Consider the following 14,144-nt stretch of genomic DNA (forward strand, 5'->3'; position numbering starts at 1 on the left):
AAATTGAACAAGAAGTACAGAGTTCCCGTCTCAGCTTTTATCTCTTTCAATTTCCCATGGTTAACACCTCTCTTTGGTGTGGTACATTTGTTACAATAAATGTGGTAATACTGATACATTATTATTAACCAAGGTGTATAGTGTACACTTAGGGTTCTATCTGGGAGGTGTAGGTTCTATGGGCTTCAAAAAATGTGTAAAGACATGTGTAGAGAATAATAACTTCACTGCCTTCAAAATCCCCTGCAATCCATTTCCTCGTTTTTCCTGTTCCATCCCCAAATCCCTGGTCTTTTTGTTGTCTCCATAGTTTGGCTTTTTTCAGAATGTAATAGACATAGTTGGAACCGTGCGTAAGTAGCCCTTTCAGACTGGTTTCCTTCTCTTAGCAGTACGCATGTAAGATTCCTCCATGTCTGTCTGTGGCTTGCCAGCTCTTTTTTTTTTTTTTTTTTTTTTAAACTCCTTGCAGAGAAGGGTTACCCTATAGACAGTGTGCCCAGAGTAGCCTCATTTTTCTTTTTCTTTTTTTTTTTTTTTTTTGAGATGGAGTCTCGCTCTGTCACCCAGGCTGGAGTGCAGTGGCCGGATCACAGCTGACTGCAAGCTCCGCCTCCCGGGTTCACGCCATTCTCCTGCCTCAGCCTCCCGAGTAGCTGGGACTACAGGTGCGTCCCACCACGCCTGGCTAGTTTTTTGTATTTTTTTAGTAGAGACGGGGTTTCACCATGTTAGCCAGGATGGTCTCGATCTCCTGACCTCGTGATCTGCCCGTCTCAGCCTCCCAAAGTGCTGAGATTACAGGTTTGAGTCACCGCGCCCGGCCCATTTTTCTTTTAATTAAAATAATTTATTTATTTATTTATTTATTTTTTTTTTTTTGTAGAGACGGGATTTCACTATTATGCCCAGGCTGGTCTTGAATTCCTAGCCTCAAGTAATCCTTCCACCTCGGCCTCCTAAAATGCTGGGATTACAGGCATGAGCCATCCTGCCCAACCCTACTAGCTCATTTTTTTAAATCGCTGAATTATGTTTCATCGTATGAATATATGGTACCATATTTTGTTTATTCACTTGATGGACATCTTGGTTGCTTCCAAGTTTTTGCAACTATGAATAAATATTTAGTCAACATGAGGGTGCCGGTTCTTGAACAGAGATAACTGTTCAGTTCATTTGCATAAATGGTCAGTTCATTTACATAAGCGGTCAGTTCATTTGCATATATCAAGAAATGTGCTTGCTGGATCCTGCGGTAAGAGTATAGTCAACTTTGTAACAAAATACCTTCCCAAGTGGCTGTACTAGTGTTTTGTTTTTGGAACGGATTCTTGCTCTGTCACCCAGGCTGGAGCTGAGTGTGGTTGTCCAGTCACTGCTCCCTGCTGCCTCGAGCTCCGGGGCTCAAGCCATCCTCCCATCTCAGCCTCCCAAGGAGCTGGGACTGTGGGCATGTGCCCTCACGGCTGGCTAAACATGTTTTTATTTTTCATAGATACGGAGTCCCACTGTGCTGCCCGGGTTGGCTGTGCCGTTTTGCAGTGTTTTGGGGGTTCCTGTTGAAAACTTTTTTATTTTTCGTGGATACGGAGTCCCACTGTGCTGCCCAGGTTGGCTGTGCCGTTTTGCAGTGTTTCGAGGGTTCCTGTTGCCGCACATCCTCACCAGCATTTGGTGATGTCAGTGTCACCAGCATTTGGTGATGTCAGTGTTTCGAATCTGGGCTGTTCTAATAGGTGTGTAGTAGTATCTTGTTTTAATTTGCAATTCTCTAATTACATATCATGTTGGGCATCTTTTCATTGGCTTGTTTGCCATGTGTATATCTTCAGTGAAGTGTCTGTTGTTTTCTTATTTTTGACAAAATAGTGTTTTTCTATTTAGAATCTTATCTGTTGTCTCTGACTTACCTGAAAGGAGAAGGAAAAAAGATTATGTGTGTACACGGGATGGCTATGAAATGGTGTGGCTGTGTCCCCACCCAAATCTCATCTTGCACTCCCACCTGTTGTGGGAGGGACCTGGTGGGAGGTCACTGAATCACGGGGGCAGGTCGTTCCCGTGCTGTTCTCGTGATAGTCGGTAAGTCTCACGAGAGCCGATGGTTCTATAGGGGGGCATTTCCCTGCACGAGCTCCCTCTTTTCCTGCCGCCATCCACGTAAGATGTGACTTGCTCCTCCTTGTCTTCCACCATGGTTGTGAGGCTTCCGCAGCCACGTGGAACTGTAAGTCCATTAAACCTCTTTCTTTGGTAAATTGCCCAGTCTCGGGTAGGCCTTAGCAGCAGCATGAAAACGGACTAATACAACTGCGATGGGGAAAGGCCCCAAACACACATCGTTCTGTCCAGCACAGAGTACCATGAAGTGTGAGAAGTTGGACTACGCTTGTGGTTAAGAGCTTATGCTTGGAGTTCAAATCCTGGACCTTTGTCACTTACCAGCTGTCATTCACCTCTCTGAGCCTCAGTTTGCTCACCTGTACAATGGGGGTGTTAAAACCTGCCTCACAGGGTTACTTCAAAAGATAAAGGAGATGATTCCATAAAGCACTTGGCACTAAGCCTGGCAAATGGTAAGCCCTTAATGGTGGTTCTCCTAATTGGTCATTGTCAGACAAACCTTTCACCTCCCCCGTGTGACATTTTGTGTTTCCCTTATGTCCTGGTCTTTGAGACTCAGAGCGCACTAGCATCCCATGTGTCCTTACAGTGCAAAGTTGATGTGTGTGTGCAGACGGGGAGCACGTATGCCCCAGCAGGGTGTGTGTGCAGACGGGGAGCATGCATGCCCCAGTAGGGTGTGCACGCAGATGGGGAGCACGCATGCCCCAGCGGGGTGTGTGCAGACGGGGAGCATGCATGCCCCAGCAGGGTGTGTGTGCAGACGGGGAGCATGCATGCCCCAGTAGGGTGTGCACGCAGATGGGGAGCACGCATGCCCCAGCGGGGTGTGTGCAGACGGGGAGCACGCATGCCCCAGCAGGGTGTGTGTGCAGACGGGGAGCACGCATGCCCCAGCGGGCTGTGTGCAGATGGGGAGCACGCATGCCCCAGCAGGGTGTGCACGCAGATGGGGAGCACGCATGCCCCAGCAGGCACCCACTTCTCAGCCTCAGGGCACTGCTCCTGGCCTCCTGTCACTTGCCCCAGGACTCAGTTCTGCAGCCAGTCCTGGGTGGCTGTTTCTCTTTCCCCCAGTCTGGCTATACAGGTGTAGAAACCCCAGCGATCCCCCTTCCAGCTTCTCTGAGCACAAACCCCTGGTGGGTTTGTTTGAGGAAGTTCCTGCTAATGGCAATGAGAAGTTAGAGAGGTGGGAAAGTGACCAGGCAGATGGAGTCCTCACAGCAGTGGCTGTAGACTTGCCAGCTACTGGCACCTTTGCGGACGGGATTTAGGGTGTTGTGCTTGTTTGTTTGCCTTTGAGACAGAGATTCACTCTGTTGCCCAACCTGGAGTGCAGTGGTATGATCACAGCTCTCTGCAGCCTTAACCTCCCTAGGCTCAGGTGACCCTCCTACCTCAGCCTCCCAAGTAGCTGGGATTACAGGTGCATGGCACTGAGCCCAGCTAATTTTTTCTTTGTGTGCGTGTTTTTTATTTTTTTATTTTTTTATTTTTTTATTTTTCCAGAGACAAGGTTTCACCATGTTGCCCAGGCTGGTTTCAAACTCCTGGGCTCAATGGATCCTCCCTCCTTGGCCTCCCAAAATGCTGGGACTACAGACTAGGATGGTTTTTGATATGGCCTCACCAAAGGTCTCCTGCCTCTCTCAGCAAGGCCACGTGGCCTTTCCCCTCATGCTGATTCCTCTTCCCAGTAGATACACTTTCTATTCATCAGGCCTCCTGCCCAGATGTGAGCCCCTCTGGGCATTTCCCACAATACAGAAGAGGATGATGGTGAGGGTAGTGATGATTGATGGTGACAATGCCTGATGGTGGTGAATATGATGATGGTGACAGTGATGGTGATGGGGTGATGATGGTGATGACAGTGATGATGACAATGTCTGATGGTGGTGATGGTGATGATGACTGATGATGTCAGGAGGTGAATATGATGGTGGTGACAGTGATGGTGATGATGGTGATGGTGCTGATGGTGGTGAATATGATGATGTTGGTGACAGTGATGGTGATGGGGTGATGATGGTGATGATGATGAGGGTGATGATAGTGGTATTGGTGATGATGATGGTAATAATGCTGCTGCTGACGATGGTGGTGACAGAGATGACAGTGATGGTGGTGGTAATGATGACTGATGGTGATGATGGTAAATATCATGATGATGATGATGTTGATGATGATGACTGATGGTAATGATAGTGATGGTGGTGATGATGGTGAGGGTGATGATAGTGGTGTTGGTGATGATGATGGTGATGATGGTGGTGACAGAGATGACAGTGATGGTGATGGTAATGATGATGATGGTAATGATGGTGATGATGGTGATGATGGTGAGGGTGATGATAGTGGTACTGGTGACGATGATAGTGATAATGGTGGTGACAGACATGACAGTGATGGTGATGGTAATGATGATGATGATGGTGATGATGAGGACAGCCATGATGGCCCTACCCTGAGAGTGCACACTGTGACAGGCTTTGTGCTGGTTGTGTTACCTGCACTACCTCTATCAGGTTTTCTCAACTCAAGTGCTTTGGCGTTTAGGCTGGATAACTCTGTCATGGGGGCTGCTTTGTGCCTCAGGGATGTTTAGCAGCATTCCTGGCCTCTACCCACTGGATGGATAGTGGTTAGTAGCACCCCCTACTATGTCTCCAGATATTTCCAAAAGTCTCTTGGGGGACAAAACCACTCTGATTCAGAACCACCGATTGAATTTATTCTTCCCAATAGCCCCAGGAGGCAGCTACTCGTTTATGGATGATGCACCTAAGGCTTAGAGAAATGAAGGAAGTTGCCCAAGGTCACCAAGCTCATAATTCACAGAGCCAGAATGCAAACCTCAGATACGTCATCCTGAGCCTGGAACTGTAACCACTGCCCTTTGTCACCTGGCAGAAGAAGAGAATTCGTCAGCCTGCTCGCGGGGCTACCTGGAGTGTGTGACCGGGTTGAACGCCTGCTTGGTCAGCCCCAGCATCCTTTGCCAGGTTCATTTGGAGGTAATAAAAACAGTGGCTCTGCTCATTTTCTGACTCGCTTTGAACTCAGAGAGCTGAATGTGTTAAAGTAGAGACTGTCTCCACAGTCCCCAGTCCTGTGCCAAGATAGGGAAGTCCTGCATCTTCTCCTTCCTTCAGGCAGCCGTGTCACCTGGTGTGTCACCTGTGGACACCTGTGGGGAGCAGGAACAGGCATGGATGTGTTTTTTTGCGAGTGGGAGCTCCCAAGGTCCTCGTCTGTGTTCTCCTAATGTTGTGAACCTGGTTTTTATGGGTTGAATACCCAAGCAATCTACTTGTAATTTTACTTTTATAATAATTTGTTATGAATAATTAAAAACATGCAGCAAAGTGGAACGAATGTTATCGTGAAACTTACATGCCTGACCTTCGCATCCCATGGCTGACAATTTCCTTTATCTGTTGTGGTGTTTCTTGTTTGTTTTTTTTTTTTTTTTTGAGACGGAGTCTCGCTCTTTCGCCCGGGCTGGAGTGCAGTGGCCGGATCTCAGCTCACTGCAAGCTCCGCCTCCTGGGTTTACGCCATTCTCCTGCCTCAGCCTCCCGAGTAGCTGGGACTACACGCGCCCGCCACCTCGCCCGGCTAGTTTTTTGTATTTTTAGTAGAGACGGGGTTTCACCGTGTTAGCCAGGATGGTCTCGATCTCCTGACCTCGTGATCCGCCCACCTCGGCCTCCCAAAGTGCTGGGATTACAGGCTTGAGCCACCGTGCCCGGCCTGTTTCTTGTTTTTGGAACCCAGATTAGCATCACGTCTGGCTGGTTGGTCAATGAGACACTATAAATTCTCTATGAGGAGTAGAAATTCATAACATACCCAGTGGACATGAGGCAAAGATGGTCTTCATTCACCAGAGTAATGGGGGAGGGCATGGATGAACTTCTAATCACCAACACCAATCATCACCACAAACAAACCCCATTCCCTTTTGCTGTCGCCCTTCCCCGACCCCAAGAAGCCCTAGGCAACCACTAATCTACTTTCTGTCTCTATGCATTTGTCTGTTGTGAACATTTTACGTAAATGGAATCATATAATATGTGGTCTTTTGTGACTGGCTTCTTTTAGCAGATTTTCAAGGTTTGTCTGTGTTGTAGCAGGATCGATACTTCATTCCTTTTTATAGCCAAATAATATTCCTTTGTGTGGATACATCATATTTTGTTTGTCCTTTTTCCAGTTGATGGACATTTGTGTTGTTTCCCATTTTGGCTATTGTGAATGGTGCTGCTATGAACACTGGTGTTCAGGTTTTTTTTTGGACATCTGCTTTCAATTGTTTTGGGTCTATGCCTGGGAGCGGAATTGTTGAGTCAGATGATAATTCTGTGTTAACTTGTTGAGGAACTGCCCAACTATCTTCCATAGTGGCTGCACCATTTTCCATTCCCACCAACAAGGCACAAGTGTACCAGTTCCTACACATCCTCACGAACACTTGTTATTTTTCATATTTTTTCGTATAGCCATCCTAGTGGATGTGAAGTGGTATCTCATGGTGGTTTTGATTTGTATTTTCCTGATGGTTAATGATGTTGAGTCTTTTTTCAGGTGATTTTTGGGCATTTGCATATCTTCTTTGGGGAAATGTCTTTTCAAATCCTTTGCCGGTGTTTAAATGGAATTGTCATTTTGTTGTTGACTTGTGAGAGTTATTTATATAGTCTAGATACTAGACCCTTATCAGATACGTGGTTTGCAAATATCTTCTCCCATTCTATGGGCCGTCTTTTCACCTTGTTTATAGTATCCGTTGATGCACAAAGCTGGAAATTATGGTAACGTCAGCCAGGCACCGTGGTGTATGCCTGTCATCTCAGCAACCTGGGGGCCGAGGTGGGAGGACCACTTGAGCCCAGGAGTTTGAGATGAACCTAAACAACATGGCAAGACCCCTGTCTCAAAAAAATTATGATAAAAAGTCCAATTGGTCTCTTTTTTCTTTTGTCGTGTATGGTGTCATCTAAGAAATCATAAGCAAATCTTAGATGACACCAAAATATAGATGACACCTATCTAAGAAATCATTGCCAAATCTGAAGTCATGAAAATTTACCCCGACATTCCTTGCAAGAATTTCATAGTTTTAGCTCTTGTTTTAGGTTTGATCTGTTTGAGTTAAATTTGACAATGGTGTGTGACCTCAGGGTCCACATCATCCTTCTGCACGTGGCTCTCCTCTCGTCCCAGCAGATGTTGAAAAGACTGTTCTTTCCCCGTGGTATGGTCTCAGCACCCTTGTGGAAATTCAGTTGAGCACTGATGTATGGGTTTATTTCCAGGCTCTCAGTTCTGTTCTAGTGCCACATGTTGTCAATACCATCTGGGCAGGAGGCACCCTGCTCTCAGGGAGTGTTTGGTCCAGTAGGAGAGGTCAGACACGTTCACCAGAAACTGGGAAGTTCTGGGAAGAGGTGAACACAATGTGCTTATGAGGACGAGGCAGCGCTTGCTTTAGCCCGGGGCAGTGAGTACCGATGTGGGGAGGCCTGGGTGGGGGGCAGTGAGTGAGGATGTGGGGAGGCCTGGGTGGGGACAGTGAGTGTGGATGTGGGGAGGCCTGGGTGGGGACAGTGAGTGTGGATGTTTGGAGGCCTGGTCCAGGACAGTGAGTGTGGAGTGTGGGGAGGCCAGGGCGGGGGTGAGTGTGGAATGGGGGAGGCCTGGGCGGAGGTGAGTGTGGATGGGGGGAGGCCTGGGTCCAGGACAGTGAGTGTGGATGGGGGGAGGCCAGGGCGGGGGTGAGTGTGGATGGGGGGAGGCCTGGGTGGGGGCAGTGAGTGTGGAGTGTGGGGAGGCCAGGGTGGGGGTGAGTGTGGATGGGGGGAGGCCTGGGCGGGGGTGAGTGAGGATGTGCAGAGGCCTGGGTGGGGGCATTGAGCGTGGAGTATGGGGAGACCTGGGCCTGGGGATGAGGAATGATACCAGGTGTTTGTTTGTCTGGAGACAAATTTGGCAAGGCAGGGTGGAGCCTGTGGATGGCCGTGAACTCCCGGATGAGGAACCTGGGCTTGATTTTGAGGTGTCTGGGTGGAGCAGGGCCTTTGGAGAGCCTATCTGATGGCAGGATTGGGCGGGTCTGAGCTGAGGAGCCTGGAGCCGGGGGACCCCTTAGGACTGTGGGGTGACTGAGGAGGTCTGGGTGACACCTGGTGCAGGCAGTGAGTCTGGTGGGGAGCAGGGGCTGTCTTTGAAAATGCCCCAGGCCTCCCACATCAGCTCCTTTGTGCCTCTCTGCTCTGAGGGCCTAGGGTGGGATAACAGCAGTGCTGGAGGCTGGTGACCGAGGTCCCACAGGCCTCGCACCTCTCATGCCAGCCCCTGCCTGCTCTGGGAAACAGCCAGCCCATCTCCTCTGCAGTCCCCTTCAGGCTGCCCCGGCCCAGTCTTCTCAGAACTCCTGTTTGGCCAATTACTGCACAACTCAGTTTCTGGGAACTGCTTGCTCCCAGCTGCTGGGTGCAGGGCAGGTGCTCGGAGAATACCCCGGCTTATTGCTTTTGTTGGGCACATGCAGCCCAGTGCCTTGGGAGGCGGAGGGGGATAGAAGGGACCTGGGCTCAGCCCAGCTCTGTTGGGCCAAACCAGGCACCTGGTGCCGGCTTGCGGGGCCTTGGGCAAGTGGCTGCACCTCTCGAGCTGGTTTCTTCTTTTCTGGAAGGAGTGATGGTCGCGTCTTGGGCTTGTGATGATTCCACTTGGCCGGCCAGTGGCAGCACCTGGCAGGTGGGCAGCACCCATGAAGGCGGCTTCCCCCCTCCCGGTTTGGTAGCGCAGGGTCAGGTTGAGCATGTGTAGGGACGTTTGTTAACTTGAGGGCTCCTCCTAGAAGCCCTGAAAACTCCTAGCTAAGTGCCAGTGCTTCTGACCCTTTCCCTGCCCGTCTTCTCTGTCCCAAGCCATGTTCTGGGCCCCCCACTGTTGCCTGAGCCCTCAGCTGGCCCCGTTATGGGCACCCTTACTTATTTGGAGTCTTAGCGTCTGCCAGGAGAATGGGGAGTGTGCAGAGAACCGGACAGCTGGTTCCCAGGCAGGGCAGTGCCTAACCCTGGAGTTGCAACAGAGAAACGTCTGTTTGTGTTTCTGTGAGTAAGAGGAGACAGCTGGGCCCACAGATAGCCGGCGAGGTCAGCCGGGAATGGCCTTGGCTGTAAGTAAACCCTGGCTCTGGTGAGGTGGGGCCAGGAAGGCTGGAGAAGTACTGGGCAGGACCCGCGGAGGGGCCACCTGGGAGCTGGAGTCTGGGCTGGGCTGTGCAGAGGCTGCTGGGGGAGGCAGGGGTGTGGGACACTGCTCCCCAGGACCTGGAGCACCGCCCTCAGCACACCCGAGGACTCCGCACACCCGAGAACTAGGACTTTTCCAGGCAGGTGAGGAGCGGTGGGCCTTCTTTTTCCCCAGAAGCTTCTCTGCTTCATGGAGAGGTTTCTCTCGGGCTCCTTCAACAAGCAGCTCCCAGGTGGGAGCTGAAATCAGGTTTCCTCTGCAAAGATTCTGCCTGCCTGGGACTTTCCAGACCCACATAAATCACGTAAACGGAAACAGGCCTGCATTTCTGCATTCAAAGACAAATAGCATGAATACTCGACACTGCCCGTCCCAAGCCCGGTGCCCTGCAGGCTGGGAGGACTTGTGTGTGTTCTGGGCAGAGAGAGCCCAGGGGCCACGGGGTACCTACGTATTATTCTGGTCACCTTTACACTAAGTTTGAATTTCATTTTCTCCTCTCTCTCTCACTCTCTCGTTACCCTGTACTATTTTTTTTTTTTTTTTGAGACAGGGTCTCGCTCTGTTACCCAGGCTGGAGTGCAGTGGCGCGATCATGGCTCACTGCAGCCTCCATCTCCTGGGCTCAAGTGATCCTTCTGCTCAGCCTCCTGAGTATCTGAGACTACAGGTGCATGCCACCATGCCCGGCTAATTTCTAAATTTTTTGTAGGGATGTGGCCTTGCTCTGTTGCCCAGGCTGGTCTTGAACTCCTGGGCTCAAAAAGTCCCCCCACCTTGGCTTCCCAAAGTGCTAGGATCACAGGTGTGAGCCACCATGCCCAGCCTGGTTACCCTGCTGTTGCTGCCTTCAGCTCCGTGATTACCTTGATACAGAAATTCTAGCTACCCTGTTTCAGGCCTTTCAGAAAAGACAAATGCAAGCTATGCCTCCAGGGACACGTAGGCAGAGCTGTCGCTGTTAAAATCTGAGGGCTGGCACTTGAGATGGGGGAGAAGTAGGTTATTTCACATACCATTTGGGTTGGAGGCCTTGCAGAGCGTGTCTGCCTGGGAAGGAGAACAGTAACAGTTGGATGAAGAGACAAGTAGGGATTTGGGGTCCACTGGAGGGGGAGATGCCTGTCATTAAAGATGCCCAAGGATTTACTTTCCTAGGTTGAAAAAGACCCACAGGATTCAGTGAAACCTCCTACGTGTGCCCCATGCGAGGCCTTGCGGGGTACAAACGAGAACACCCCGCCCGGCCCTCGAACAGCGAGACCGAGCTGCTGGGTAAGGACCTGGTGCCTCGTCAGCACCCAGCGCGTGTTTGTTGGACGAGGCCAAGGAAACTGAAAGGTGCTGTTGTTGGTCCTGCTGAGGACAGGAGCAGATGCTCAGCTCTGTGACCAAGTGGGGCGGCCCCCGGACGGGGTCTTGGGTAGCATGTCCAGGATCGCTGCTCCTCAAAGAGCATGGACAGGAAAGGCTGCGGGAGTCTCAGCAGGGGCTGGAGGGTCCGTCGAGAGCCCAGGTGTGGCAGGGGGAAAGAGGCAGGTGAAGGAGGTGACGGGTTCACACTTTTGGGCCTTAAATTTCAGGCCAGCGAGGCTGGACCTTATTCTGTGAGGTGGTTTTTAAGACAAAATTTTATTGGCGGGCTGGGCGTGGTGGCGTACTCCCACAGTCCCAGCTACGTGGGAGGCTGAGGTAGGAGGATCGTTTGAGACCAGCCTGGACAACAGAGCAAGACCCTGTCTCTACCAAAAAATTAAAAAATTAGCCAGGCATGTCATTCTAGCGACTTGGGACGCTGACACAAGGACCACTTGAGCCCAGGAGTTGGAGGCTGCAGTGAGCTACGGCTGTGCCACTGTACTCCAGCCTGGGCAACACAGCAAGACCCTGTCTCAGAAAGAATTATTGGTGCCTAACCGATTACACAGTTCCAGTGAGTGGCAAACTCTTGATGGTTATAGTCCCCTGAAGAAGTACTGGACACTCACCGTGTCTGGGCATCGGGGTAACGGGTGAAGACCCCTAGGATGCAGGCAGAATGAAGTGCCGATGGGCGGGAGGTGGGCTCAATCGGAACGGGGGCCAGATGTGGGGGGAGCCAGAGAGTTCCCAGGGGAGGTGGTGCTGGGCCACCCCCAGGTGGGGGAGGTAGACAGCGTGAACCAAAGGCGTTCCAGGTGAGAGGGTGTTGGAGACAAGGCTGGGCAGCTGGGGCACATCAAGGTCCTGGCGGCTGGAGCACTGATTTTGCAGAGGGGTGAGGTTGTTGCTAGAATGGAAGGGTGGTTTGTGCCAGATCATGGACGCCCTTGGGGGCAGCTTGGGCTTTTTTCCTTGGTCGTGGGAGCCACTGAAGGTGTTTGAGTGAGGGAGTCATACAGCCTGACCCAGGCTGTAAGGATGACCTCTGGCTGCACGTGAAGAGGGGCAGCGGGAGCCCCAGCAGGTTCCAAGGCAGATGAGGAAGACTTGCCCCTGTCTGCGCAAGAGAGGAGGAGCGTCGGAGCTGGGAGGAGGGGGAGCCGCCAGGAGGAAGGGAGCCACCGGGAGGAGGGGGGGCCGCTGGGAGGAGAGGGGGGCCACCGGGAGGAGCGTCGGAGCTGGGAGGAGGGGGAGGCGCCGGGAGGAAGGGAGCCACCGGGAGGAGGGGGGCCGCTGGGAGGAGGGGGGGCTGCCGGGAGGAGGGGGAGGCGCCGGGAGGAGGGGGAGGCGCCGGGAGCAGGCAGGCCTGGCAGGGAGCTCGGGGATGGGGGAGTTTGAAGGGTGTTTGTGGCAGACACTGGTGTCCCCAGGGCTCCTGTTTCAACTCCAGAATCCTCTCGAACGTGCTCGGTGCATAATCAGCCTGAGATGTCTCCGAGTAAGTGGTTCCTCTGGGGTTTAGACAGGCCTTTGAGGCTCCCTCTCTGAGTCTGTCATCCTCCCAACGCGGCCTGACAGGTGGAGGAAGTGTTGACGTCTCGGTTCACCTTATCTTGCTGTTCTCCTCATGTTTCCCGTATCGTAGTAACAGAGCAGATGTCAGGGCTGTTGCTAAGGGTTCCCTGGGATATTAATACCTTGGTGTTGAACGGAGGCTCCCACACGGTGTCTTCGAGGCCTCGGGACACACCGGCTTGGTGGCAAGTATTCTTTTATATTCGTCCTGGCTGCTTTTCCCTCCTTTAAACCCATCTCCTCCCTGTCGCCCTGGCCTAGGCACAGCACCCTGGCGGGATGGCAAACTCACTCCCTCCATGCTGGGGGCAGACCTGACTGACAGATCACAGCATCCTTTCCCATGGAGGCTGGAGGCCGCCTCCGACCCCTTTTCAACCCAGCCCTCTGGGCGCCAGATTTAACATTTAGGATGAAGCCTCTCTTCCAGCCCTGCAGAGGCTCCAGGCCCTCTCCATGGGGTATCTCCTGTGGCACCGGCCACCTGCGAAGGCTCCAGGCCCTCTCCATGGGGTACCTCCTGTGGCACTGGCCACCTGCGAAGGCTCCAGGCCCTCTCTGCGGGTACTTCCTCTGGTACCTGGGAGGGGTGGGGAATAGTTTGAATAGTTGTGGACACTGAGGTCAGGGTTGGGATTTTATCTGCCAGGTGCCATTTTTATCCGTTGTCTATCGCTGCGGTGACACTGCGTGACAAGCACACCTGCCCAAACCTGGGGTTTTACAGCCACCGTTTATTATGCCTCCTCGGTCTGTGGGCTGGCCGGGCAGCTCTGCCGCTCTTGGCTCAGAGGGCACCAGCCGCCCCTGGTGTGGAAGACGCACCTGAGCCCTCTTTCTGTGGCCAACAGGAACTGGCGTCCTGCAGCGGCTGGTGGCTCGTGTTGGCCTTTGCGTGGGGGTGCCTCTCCTAGGCACAGCGGCTTCCCTCAGCCCCTCCGTCCGCTGCCTCTTTCCCACTGTGCGCCCTGCATCATTTCCTTCATTCTCTCCGTGGAGACGGTCTGTGCCGGACACCTGCGCCCTCATCCCCGGGCCTTCTCTGCCACAGTCGCCCCAGAGTCACGGCGTGGCCGTGCTCGTGGGAATGCGTTTCTCTGGGGGTCTCTGATGAGCGTGACTTCGAGGCAGACCCCAGCCAAGCAAATCCGCTGGTGTCAGGAGCTGGAGTCTGCTGCCCACTCTCACCACGGTGGGACCCTGTGGCTGGACGAAAGCGCACTCGTTCCTGCCACACCGAGGGAGTGTGAAGGCTCAGTGACATCTGAACATGTCCTTGAAACGAGATCGAGGAGGTGAAAATGCCAGGGTGTAAGGTGGGGAGTGATCACGGCCTGGGGTCAGGTGTGGGGAGAAGAAGCCGCATTTGGTGGGATGGTCACCCCGTCCCTGTGCCTGTCCCTGTTCCGCCGCAGTGGACGCGCTGGGGACTCCGTGGGTGTTTCCCAGGCTTCTTGGAGGCAGGTGGTTTTGCCTCAGGATATGTTTTCAGTCTGGTGTGTTGGAGACTGACACTGCAGGCGGCTGGTGTTTTCTCACTGTGCTGTGGCTGTGGCGGGTTTTGGAAGGTCAGGGTTGAGCCGCAGTTTTCCTGGAGCGATGACTATTCACGCTGCTTCCTAGTGCATACGAGAATGAGCTCCCGAGGCACGTTTACGGGACCCGCAGGCAGGCGGAGAACAGTCGCTGGAGGAGGGTCACGTGACCGGCTCCAGCCACTGGGTCGCTCGGGGCTCTCAAGCCGGTGCTGGCTTTGCCAGCTTCTGAGCCCACAACTGCTGCTGAGGAGATAGACTGCTTCTTGTCAGTAG

At 52.7% G+C, this 14,144-nt stretch overlaps 1 protein-coding gene across 10 annotated transcripts in view; it reads left to right on the forward strand.

The window, feature by feature from the left end:
• Positions 1-14,144, forward strand: part of RPH3AL (rabphilin 3A like (without C2 domains)) — a 182,688-nt gene that overhangs the window by 58,072 nt on the left and 110,472 nt on the right. For 2 of the 10 annotated variants that reach the window (XM_030922715.1, XM_030922722.1), the window contains exon 1: positions 9,342-9,539. The exons of 4 other annotated variants lie outside the window; for them this stretch is intronic. The gene's annotated coding sequence lies outside the window, so the exon portion shown is untranslated. Of the gene's footprint in view, positions 1-4,893; positions 5,148-7,591; positions 7,637-9,300; positions 9,320-9,341; positions 9,540-12,237; positions 12,257-14,144 lie in introns of those variants that run through there. 4 more of the 10 variants (XM_030922717.1, XM_030922718.1, XM_030922720.1 and 1 more) reach the window with 4 other exon arrangements.

This window comes from Rhinopithecus roxellana, chromosome 19 (genome assembly GCF_007565055.1).
Source record: "Rhinopithecus roxellana isolate Shanxi Qingling chromosome 19, ASM756505v1, whole genome shotgun sequence".
NCBI classification, from domain to species: domain Eukaryota; kingdom Metazoa; phylum Chordata; class Mammalia; order Primates; family Cercopithecidae; genus Rhinopithecus; species Rhinopithecus roxellana.